The sequence below is a fragment of the Coregonus lavaretus genome (assembly GCF_964263955.1).
Source record: "Coregonus lavaretus genome assembly, chromosome: 33".
Classification (NCBI taxonomy): domain Eukaryota; kingdom Metazoa; phylum Chordata; class Actinopteri; order Salmoniformes; family Salmonidae; genus Coregonus; species Coregonus lavaretus.
The window spans coordinates 23,456,603-23,468,992 of record NC_140020.1 but is presented as its reverse complement, the minus strand read 5'-3'; the positions used below and the strand labels follow the sequence as shown (position 1 = coordinate 23,468,992).

Sequence of the window (12,390 nt, the reverse complement as noted above, 5' to 3'; positions counted from 1 at the left end):
AACAATGACCAACTACAAGTTATGATTTTCTCATGTCAATCATGCTTTTATATATATATATATATATATATATATCCTTTTTGCTACAATCTGAGATGTTAATAAAATTCCTGTGCCTTTTCACAAGAAGCCATTCCTACACAACACAATCAGAAGTCTTAACAGACTGATAAACTACCATCCGTCCAGTACAACACCAGTGGAGTGGAAACAAATGAACCTGCCAGATTCAGTTAAGTGATGTGCCAACGGGAGGGAGGTACCGTGAGGGGAAAAAAGTATTTGATCCCCTGCTGATTTTGTACGTTTGCCCGCTGACAAAGACATGATCGGTCTATAATTTTAATGGTAGGTTTATTTCAACAGTGAGAGACAGAATAACAACAAAAAAATCCAGAAAAACGCATGTCAAAAATGTTATAAATTGATTTGCATTTTAATGAGGGAAATAAGTATTTGACCCCTCTGCAAAACATGACTTAGTACTTGGTGGCAAAACCCTTGTTGGCAATCACAGAGGTCAGACATTTCTTGTAGTTGGCCACCAGGTTTGCACACATCTCAGGAGGGATTTTGTCCCACTCCTCTTTGCAGATCTTCTCCAAGTCATTAAGGTTTCGAGGCTGACGTTTGGCAACTCGAACCTTCAGCTCCCTCCACAGATTTTCTATGGGATTAAGGTCTGGAGACTGGCTAGGCCACTCCAGGACCTTAATGTGCTTCTTCTTGAGCCACTCCTTTGTTGCCTTGGCCGTGTGTTTTCATGCTGGAATACCCATCCACGACCCATTTCAATGCCCTGGCTGAGGGAAGGAGGTTCTCACCCAAGATTTGACGGTACATGGCCCCGTCCATCGTCCATTTGATGCGGTGAAGTTGTCCTGTCCCCTTAGCAGAAAAACACCCCCCAAAGCATAATGTTTCCACCTGCATGTTTGACGGTGGGGATGGTGTTCTTGGGGTCATTGGCAGCATTCCTCCTCCTCCAAACACGGCGAGTTGAGTTGATGCCAAAGAGCTCGATTTTGGTCTCATCTGACCACAACACTTTCACCCAGTTCTCCTCTGAATCATTCAGGTGTTCATTGGCAAACTTTAGTCGGCCCTGTAAATGTGCTTTCTTGAGCAGGGGGACCTTGCGGGCGCTGCAGGATTTCAGTCCTTCACGGCGTAGTGTGTTACCAATTGTTTTCTTGGTGACTATGGTCCCAGCTGCCTTGAGATCATTGACAAGATCCTCCCGTGTAGTTCTGGGCTGATTCCTCACCGTTCTCATGATCATTGCAACTCCACAAGGTGAGATCTTGCATGGAGCCCCAGGCCGAGGGAGATTGACAGTTCTTTTGAGTTTCTTCCATTTGCAAATAATCGCACCAACTGTTGTCACCTTCTCACCAAGCTGCTTGGTGATGGTCTTGTAGCCCATTCCAGCCTTGTGTAGGTCTACAATCTTGTCCCTGACATCATTGGAGAGCTCTTTGGTCTTGGCCATGGTAGAGAGTTTGGAATCTGATTGATTGATTGCTTCTGTGGACATGTGTCTTTTATACAGGTAACAAACTGAGATTAGGAGCACTCCCTTTAAGAGTGTGATCCTAATCTCAGCTCGTTACCTGTATAAAAGACACCTGGGAGCCAGAAATCTTTCTGATTGAGAGGGGGTCAAATACTTATTCCCCTCATTAAAATGCAAATCAATTAATAAAAAAATGTACATGCGTTTTTCTGGATTTTTTTGTTTGTTATTCTGTCTCTCACTGTTCAAATAAACCTAACATCAAATTTATAGACTGATCATTTCTTTGTCAGTGGGCAAACGTACAAAATCAACAGGGGATCAAATACTTTTTTCCCTCACTGTAGAGGGCAGGCCACCTGATGACCGCTGGGACCTCATCAACGACTGCCGGCCTAAACTTATGACAGCTACATTTCAAAAGGTGGCTGTTTCTGTTCAGGCCTAGCCCATTTCTTTGGCAAATGATGATTGATGGCCCTTTTAGCATTAAAATGTAGTGCCACGTTTCCTATTACCATTTGTATATGATTTATTCGGAACATTTGTCCATGTTGGTTTATATGTTGACATTGTGTAGGCCTACACATGCAGTAGAGGACAACTGAAGTGAGATGGGGAATCTGACGCTTTATTGAGAACAAACTGTCTAGCAAGTGTCTCTGTACTGCTAGATAAATTGAAGGTTTTCCATTACTATGGGTCTTAATACGACCTCCTTCCAACTGGCAATATGTTCGCCAAGGACACGCTATAAAAAAAAATCACATTAATGAGCCCACCAGTCCAACATCTTTTCACATTATACGGAAATGGCTCCAATATCTATCAGAATGTATGAGACTTTAAAAGCATCTCAAATTTAGATCATGGTGTTTAATATAGAGGGGCGGAGGACACTTATTTTTATCCTAAGACACTAAGAGGGGTGCTTGTTTTAAATATGTAGTGTGAACGTATTAGATCGCTGAAGCAATCTGGATGACTATGAAGCCCATGATGTGATGCATTCCAATTTGCTTAAGCTCATAGAAGTCCATCAAGACCAGAATGCATGACTATGAAGGACAGTTTAATAATGTTCTGAAAGAAAAGATGTAGAAGAGGAGATACATTTCCAAGAGCAAAACATTTACTTTGCACACTTTTTTTTTGTAGCCTAATCTACAAACAACTTTTGCTGATATTGAAACCTACCTGATATATGCTCACACACACTATAATTTAGTTGATGTCAAAAAGTTTGGTTTCTAATAATAATAAAAAACTGAGGGGCTGCATGACCAGACTCTCAGGATGCCATTCCTGATAGCTAAACAACCTTACCTTCTGCACATGTGCTACTTTACGCACAATGGTTTTTTGCATAGCTGATACTCCCTCTGCTGATGCTTCCCCACGCTCTTCCTGTTCTCATTCACCACAGGGCGATGATCAGACAAACTTCTGTCGGTTGTAACTATAACCACACAAATTGAATTGACCTTCCACATCGTAGCCTATATGCGGCAGACTGATCACTTGAATTGACGGGCATGTTGTCAAATCATGCGGTGTTGCATAATCAGTGAGAAGCTAAATAATAGTTCTATGTTATGATAAAATGCAGATTGTTTTTGCCCCAATGCAATGTGTAGACAGGGCTAATGACGCTTAGCCACTTCTCAGAATGGTGCTCGTTTAAAGTTGGATCAAAGTTTGTCTCACAAGATCACTTAATGATTAATGAATATGCTACATAACAGATATATATCATAGCACAGTATAACTTTGCTGTTAGACTAAAGATAACAGGAAATGTCTTAAGAGATTTTAGGATGATTGTGCTCATGTGCTGAATGGTCCTTTTTTTTTGCTCATGCGGCCAAAACTCAACAGCAAGCACCACTATTTGCTTTGATTGAAACAAGATACAGGTAGACTTATTCACACAATAGACTAACATTTGTTCACGAAACAGTAGTTACACATCATGAAGGGAAGGTGAGAAGCAGCTTATGTAAAGTAACATGCGCAGAACATTATAAGGTTATTTAGCTATGAGGAAGAAGCGTCCTGCGGGGCGGGACATAGTGGTTTGATCTGGACACGTAGCCTCTGCCAACACTATTTTTACACAAACGTACATTTCCTTGACAAAGATGGCTTGAAGACATTTGAAAATGCATTCCGAGTTGGCCGAGATCCCACAAGCAATTTATACCGGTACGAGTATTGTTCCCCCGTGGGGGGCATAAACGTATTGTGATAGCAGGTAGGGTCAATGACAATTCCAGATTCACCAGGGGATTCCAAACTAATTCACATCTAAGAGACGATACTTATTTGTAACTACCTCGGACCAATATAAACGCAACATTACACATAGCCTAGCCCATGTTCAGCATAGCCATAAAACTAGTGGCATGCTATTTAATAAGGGTAGAACAGCCCTATATAGGGAAATGCATGCTCCACTGTAGCACACAAACAAGGACAGATATAGCCCATACTCTACCATGTTAAACCCTCATGCGTCGGTCATGCTTCTCTGTAGAGCACACCCGCTCTCAGCTCTGCTTCCTCTCAAAACAGCTTTGAGAAAAGAAAATGCACCAAGCTACTCTAATCCTTCAACATGGACAAATGTGCTGTGACACAAGATAACGGTTAATACGCTAATAACCACTATTAACCATGGTGACCCCGCACATTGACTCTGTACCGGTACCCCCTGTATATATAACTTTGTTACTGTTATTTTATTGTTGCTCTTTAATCATGTTATTTTTCTATTTTCTTATTTTTTAAATTTTAATTTACTGTTCACTTCAGTTTATTTAGTAAATACTTTAACACTTATTTTTTCTTAAAACTGCATTGTTGGTTAAGGGCCTGTAAGTAAGCATTTCACTGTAAGGTCTACACCGGTTGTATTCAGTGCATGTGACAAATAAAATGTGATTTGATTTTGATTTAGTGTCACAAAAGCAATTTTACTACTAAAAGAATGCTTCCTGGGCAGCACAGCCACAAATGAACAAGATGGCTTCTGGGAATACTCTGGAGTCAAAAAGCTGAATCAGGGAAACAAGGGGCCAGTGGAGAGGAGATTGTGCACTTTAGGCCAGAAGGGAGGCGCGAAATGGGGATGAAAGCATGCCGTAGCTGTCCGATGGCTTTCTATGTTTTCAGAAAAAATACTGACTCATTTGAGAGGAATGGGTGCTGGCTGGGGTGCCCTTCTCTTGCGGTGCTGTGACGAATCAATATCAAAATAATTTGTTTTCTACAGCTCTTTATATACAGTACATACACTACCAGTCAAAAGTTTGGACACACCTACTCATTCCAGGGTTTTTCTTTATTCTTACTATTTTCTACATTGTAGAATAATAGTGAAGACATCACAACTATGAAATAACACATATGGAATCATGTAGTAAGCAAAAAAGTGTTAAACAAATCAAAATATATTTTATATTTGAGATTCTTCAAAGTAACCACCCTTTGCCTTGATGACAGCTTTGCACACTCTTGGCATTCTCTCAACCAGCTTCATGAGGTAGTCACCTGGAATGCATTTCAATTAACAGGTGTGGCTTCTTAAAAGTTAATTTGTGGAATTTCTTTCCTTCTTAATGCGTTTGAGCCAATCAGTTGTGTTGTGACAAGGTAGGGTGGGTATACAGAAGATAGCCCTATTTGGTAAAAGACCAAGTCCATATTATGGCAAGAACAGCTCAAATAAGCAAAGAGAAACAACAGTCCATCATTACTTTAAGACATGAAGGTCAGTCAATCTGGCAAATTTCAAGAACTTTAAAAGTTTCTTCAAGTCCAGTTGCAAAAACCATCAAGCGCTATAATGAAACTGGCTCTCATGAGGACACACACAGGAAAGGAAGACCCAGAGTTACCTCTGCTGCAGAGAATAAGTTCATTAGATTTACCAGCCTCAGAAATTGCAGCCCAAATAAATGCTTCACAGAGTTCAAGTAACAGACACCTGTCAACATCAACTGCTCAGAGGAGACTGTGTGAATCAGGCCTTCATGGTTGAATTGCTGCAAAGAAACCACTACTAAAGGACACCAATAAGAAGAGGAGACCTGCTTGGGCCAAGAAACACGAGCAATGTACATTAGACCGGTGGAAATCTGTTAGTTGGTCTGATGAGTCCAAATTGGAGATTTTTGGTTCCAACCGCCGTGTCTTTGTGAGACGCAGAGTAGGTGAACGGATGATCTCCGCATGTGTGGTTCCCACCGTGAAGCATGGAGGAGGAGGTGTGATGGTGTGGGGGTGCTTTGCTGGTGACACTATCGTGATTTATTTAGAATTCAAGGCACACTTAACCAGCATGGCTATCACAGCTTCTGCAGTGATACGCCATCCCATCTGGTTTGCGCTTAGTGGGACTATCATTTGTTTTTCAACAGGACATTGACCCAAAACAGACCTCCAGGCTGTTTAAGGGCTATTTGACCAAGGAGAGTGATGGCGTGCTGCATCAGATAACCTGGCCTCCACAATCACCCGACCTCAACCCAATTGAGATGGTTTGGGATGAGTTGGACTACAGAGTGAAGGAACAGCAGCCATCAAGTGCTCAGCATTTGTGAACTCCTTCAAGACTGTTGGAAAAGCATTCCGCATGAAGCTGGTTCAGAGAATGCCAAGAGTGTGCAAAGCTGTCATCAAGGCAAAGGGTGGCTATTTGAAAAATCTCAAATAACATTTTGATTTGTTTAACACTTTTTGGGTTACTACATGTTATTTCATAGTTTTGATGTCTTCACTATTATTCTACAATGTAGAAAATAGTGAAAATAAAGAAAATTCCTTGAATGAGTAGGTGTGTCCAAACTTTTGACTGGTACTGTATAGTTGACTTTATTAAAACACATAGGGTGTGTCGATTGGTTGAAAGAACAGACTACTCCTGGTCAGCCAAGATTTTTTTTGGTCGGGGACAGCCCTAATGCTGGGTGTGCAGGCTTCTGTTCCAGCACAGCACTAACACACCTGTTTCAATTTATCAAACCTAATGAGTTGATAATAATGTGTATTATTGCTGGGCTGGAATAGAATCTGCTCACCCAGTAGATCAGGGAGTGGAGCATGGTTGGCCACCTCTGGGATGGACTTGTTTGTTCACCCGAAATTATGCTTTAACAATAATAGCCTACTTCCTAAAATGTCAAACATCTATAAATAAGTTAGATTATTTGTACATTTTGAAATTATATTTTTCATTCATTCAATATTGATTCATTATTCAAGATGAACTAGTGTCAATGTTCATTAATCACAGATCCCAATTTTGGAATAAAAAATGTGTGAAGGGGATCGGTCTCTAATTTGTCTGTGTTTCTGTGTGGCTTTCTCAAATGAGAAAGTTGAGAGCTCTCCAATCGGTTTTATTTGATTGTTACGGTCTCAGGATATCAGCCATGTGAACCCATTTTGCAGCTTATCATAATGGCATGTGTCACCAATGCAACCAAGAGGCCTACAGTATGATGGCATTACTGGCCTAATGGGCATGTGCAATAAATGTGCCCCTTGTCATTGTACAGTTGAAGTCGGACGTTTACATACACCTTAGCCAAATACATTTAAACTCTGTTTTTCACAATTCCTGACATTTCATCCTAGTAAAAATGCCCTGTCTTAGGTCAGTTAGGATCACCACTTTATTTTAAGAATGTGAAATGTCAGAATAATAGTAGAGATAATGATTTATTTCAGCTTTTATTTCTTTCATCACATTGCCAGTGGGTCAGAAGTTTACATACACTCAATTAGTATTTGGTAGCATTGCCTTTAAATTGTTTAACTTCGGTCAAACGTTTCGGGTAGCCTTCCACAAGCTTTCCACAATAAGTTGGGTGAATTTTGGCCCATTCCTCTTGACAGAGCTGGTGTAAATGAGTAAGGTTTGTAGGCCTCCTTGCTCACACACGCCTTTCAGTTCTGCCCACAAATGTTCTATAGGATTGAGGTCAGGGCTTTGTGATGGCCACTCCAATACCTTGACTTTGTTGTCCTTATGCCATTTTGCCACAACTTTGGAAGTATGCTTGGGGACATTGTCCATTTGGAAGGCCCATTTGCGACCAAGCTTTAACTTCCTGACTGATGTCTTGAGATGATGCTTCAATATATCCACATCATTTTCCTTCCTCATGATGCCATCTATTTTGTGAAGTGCACCAGTCCCTCCTGCAGCAAAGCATCCGCACAGCATGATGCTGCCACCCCCGTGCTTCACGGTTGGGATGGTGTTCTTCGGCTTGCAAGGGTTCCCCTTTATTTTTTTCTGAGGTCTTGGCTGATTTCTTTGGATTTTCCCATGATGTCAAGCAAAGAGGCACTGAGTTTGAAGGTAGGCCTTGAAATACATCCACAGGTACACCTCCAATTGACTCAAATGATGTCAATTAGCCTATCAGAAGCTTCTGAAGCCATGACATCATTTTCTGGAATTTTCCAAGCTGTTTAAAAGCACAGTCAACTTAGTGTATGTAAACTTCTGACCCACTGGAATTGTGATACATGAATTATAAGTGAAATAATCTGTCTGTAAACAATTGTTGGAAAAATGACTTGTGTCATGCACAAAATATATGTCCTAACCGACTTGCCAAAACTATAGTTTGTTAACAAGAAATTTGTGGAGTGGATGAAAAACTAGTTTTAATGACTCCAACCTAAGTGTATGTAAACTTCCGACTTCAATTGTACATCTGAAGCAGAGAATATCTCAACGCACACATCACTTGTATATTGATGAGCTAGCTTTATGTTCTCAATTTAAAATGATACCAGTAGATAATGTAGATGAGGCTTACCCTAAGCCAGATTTTCTACATGATTTTCCTGACATGAAATTGTTTAGTGCAAATCCAATCTTGTATTCTAGGTACTGCACATGAAAATAAGGAGCTGGCAATTTGTATGCCAATTCAAAATACCAAAAAAGAAAATAATGTGGCATGGGGAGCGTTGTAATTCTACCTCGTTTATTTGCTGAAAGTGATTTTAGAATATAGAGACAAAATCAGAAGGTCAATGGCATGGAGGAGGATTGCAGAGATGTTGGTGTTGATGGGTAAAGAGATTTGCACAGCCACAATTCCCTTTGCCCAAAGTACTCCTTCATGTGCATGTAGGCCCATGTATTTTACAGAAAGTGAGCTATAATCATCAACGTCATGACAAGTATAATGAAAGAGCCATAAGCTTTATTATAAACTGGGTGGTTCGAGCCCTGAATGCTGATTGGCTGACAGCCGTGGTATATCAGACCACGGGTATGACAAAACATTTATTTTTACTGCTTTAATTACGTTGGTAACCAGTTTATAATAGCAATAAGGCACCTCTGGAGGGTTGTGGTATATTGCCAATATGCCACGGCTAAGGGCTGTGTCCAGGCACTCCGCGTTGCGTCGTGCTTATGAACAGTCCTTAGCTGTGGTATATGGCCATATACCACAACCCCTCGGGCCTTATTGTTTAAATATATGAAAATCCTAATGTTAAAATACCATAATCCAATTGGTAGCATATTACATGAGAAATCCATGCTTAGTGTATAATTTACAATGTTATAATGAATGTTACTGGGGATTTATATCCTTTCGTGGGCAAATTCCACAATATAATTTATTCAGCACATTTATAAATGGTGGCTTTGATCACAGTTTTGAGGTTTAGGTTGCTTGATGTTTATAGCTAGCTAGCAGCTCAAGCAAACATTATTGTGCACATCTCTCTTCACCCACCATCAACACCAACAATCTCTGGAATCCTCCTCCATGCCATTGACCTTATGATTTTGTCTCTGTATTCTAGCAAAGCAAAATCATATAGAATTGGATGATTGTCTTTCCTCCATATTTTTTAGTTGTGCTTGCGGAACTATGTTTCATGAACAGAAGATTTTCAAGCAAACATTTGCTCCTTACCTGATTGGTTAACGCAGCAGTGGCCACATGCAATTTGCATAAAGTAGAGCAGAACCTTTTCTATAGCTGCAGTCCATATTCAAAGTAGACAGCCCTCAGCCTCTGTAGCTCAGCTGGTAGAGCACGGCGCTTGTAACGCCAAGGTAGTGGGTTCGATCCCTGGGACCACCCATACACAAAAATGTATGCACGCATGACTGTAAGTCGCTTTGGATAAAAGCGTCTGCTAAATGGCATATATATATATATATATATATATATATATATACCCTCAGCCCTTGAATGACGTTTTACATCGTCACATCAGAGTGTACCTTAAATGTCCCTTGACTAAGCGAGGGAGTGTTTGATCGTAGAGGCAACATCCTTGCTGGAAAGCTTGAAATTGAGCTTAAAAGCAACCAACCTAAAGCTATTAATGTACCTAGCAAGCACTCCTGTCAGGTAGCTAGCTAGCTACAGTTACCCATAGCTGGCTAGATAGTTGTATAGTTTGGTAATTTATTGAAATACATTTCAGAACTCCCCCAAAAAATTATGAAGCTAGCTATGTTTTATAGGGTCCTCACCATGAGACTTAGCCAAAACTAAAATCAATGTCATCTATACATTTATTTGAGCAAACTAGCTTAATAATTTTGTATGACATGCCGAAAAGCAGACATGTTGATTAAATTTGACACTTCGCCACCACTGGAGTATGACACGTGACTACAGTTTGCATTGAATTGTTGGTCATATCAACCCCACAAGTGATCAGTTATTCACTCACTCCCTCGAGCTAAATCGAGGGCCGAGGGGGCAACGTTAGTGAATTGGACCACCACTTAAGATGGCAATCAAACTACATCCGGTTTCAATGGGGATTCCCCCAAGGGAAAGTGGCTATTACGAGGGGGTAGAAATAACTTGTTTGGACTGCAACCTATAGCTCTACCTGCAGGGTTCGCGCCGCTCACCTTCCCACAACCCCCTGGGCATTGCTCCGCGTGCTCCCGTTAAAAAATGAATGGGGGCGGGACTTCGACTGGCGAACTCGTTAGTGGCGGAAACCCTACATTAATGTTCAGAAAAAGCATCGAGCCTCTTAACAAAACTCCCCCATTCAGAAGACGCCTTTGTCCAATGACTTATGTGTAATGGAATTGATAGTCACGATCAAAGGCTACCCCCAAATTATCACTCATAAATCTCTTCTGTAATTGGCATGCAAATAGACTACTTCGTGGCAAGCTGTCGCTTTTGTAACAAGTGTTTGATTCTACTACATCGCATAGGGAGTAAGGGCAGAGAGTCACGAGGAGAGGAATTCAGAAAAATCGATTAAAAAAAAACATAACCCATGGTCTGAGGTTGGTCACGTGATACCCAACCTTGCTAGCTAGCTACCAAAACATGACAAAAGCCTCAATTTAACTAACGTTACCTAGTTCACAACGAATGAAAGTACAGGTTGGCCAATAAACTACAATGAAAAAGTACATTGCTAACCTGGTTAGCTTGGTGACGTTGTCTGGCTAGCTGGCTGTAGCAACGTAATAGGATCTCTGCGTTAGCGAGAAACCCAACTTCAATCCCATTTCTGTCCTGGCTAGAAAGTCGCTATAACCAAATATTTTAGAATTATAACAAAGATAGCTAACTAACGCGTTACATCCTCAAATAGCTAGCGTTAATGCTGAATTGTCCTTTGCAACTTTACTACTCTAACGTTAGTCTTGCATTGTCCACTTCAGTGACAGTTAGCTAACGTTAGCTATCTAAGTTAACGTTAGCTAGTTAGTTGGTGTCGGGCAAACTAGCTGAGTCGGTTAACGTTAGCTACTATAAACTAGGTAACGTTAGCTAGTTAGGCTAGCTAGCGTTGTTTGATAATAATTTTTACAACTAACGTTAGCTCGTTTTAACGTTAACGTCATATGTAACGTTGTTGGGTAACGTTAACTAGTTAAGAGTCACTTGCTAACGTTAAATCATACCTAGCTAGCTAACGTTAGCTATATAGCTAGTTAGCTGCGCGACCAAAAACGTTGGGACGGGTAAGTTAGCTAGCTTAGTGCTAACGCTAACTACCCGTGGTTTGTCGCTGTCGACGATGTTGCAATTGCTAACAAGGAGATATGAAGCAATGTTAGTTAACTAGCTAATGCAAGTACAATTACATATAGCTAGCTGTTTAGATATCTAGACATAGCTATGAACTCCACCTAAGTGTAAGCAAGCCTACCTCATAGGGTCAAGTATGGTTTTGCAGCCCTCTTCCTCGTACGGTATGATTTGACTTCGTAGACTGTTCGTTTTGGGTTGCTACTTTAGCTAACAGTCCCCACGGTGGTGTGCAAGTTTAGACAGTTTAGCTAGCTAAAGCAACACAACCCCAGAACATAAATGTAGTCCTCGCGCACTCGAGTGTCAACTGTGGATCGTTGGGTTTCAGATATTCCGTTTTCCACTGTCTAAAATGTGTAACTAGACTTCTCTTTTTGCTAACATTGGGCTACTCTGCTTTGGAGTGTCTGGTTCCACGTTATACTGCAAAATCAATTGACCAAAAGGTACACTGACCCTGGTTGATGTCAACTGCACGACACTTTGCTGACTGTTTGGTTTGTGGACGAGTTGCAGAGGCACAGTGGCATTGGGAGCTGTGGAAAACTCCAGTGTTGCACATTCTGGTTAGACAGGTGATGTTGGTCGCGTGCTCCCACTAGCTTCAAGATAACCTCATTGCACTTTTCTTCTTCTTCTTCATGTGGCTTTCCGGCAGACTAGACGCTATGTTGCATATTGCTGCCTTTCACAGTTTGGAAAGTGCATAGCACATTTGGTCACAATAGAAATGGGGGTTGAAATGAAATTGCTCCGCCATCTAACCCTATATATACACACCACTATCCCCAACACACCTTCCCACTACTT

The 12,390-nt window shown here is 41.0% G+C and overlaps 1 protein-coding gene across 1 annotated transcript in view; it reads right to left on the bottom strand.

The window, feature by feature from the left end:
- btbd7 (BTB (POZ) domain containing 7) overlaps positions 1-12,084 on the bottom strand; it is a 123,312-nt gene extending 111,228 nt beyond the window's left edge. The window contains exon 1 of the mRNA XM_084151167.1: positions 11,699-12,084. The gene's annotated coding sequence lies outside the window, so the exon portion shown is untranslated. The remainder of the gene's footprint in view (positions 1-11,698) is intronic.
- Positions 12,085-12,390: the final 306 nt, after the last annotated feature.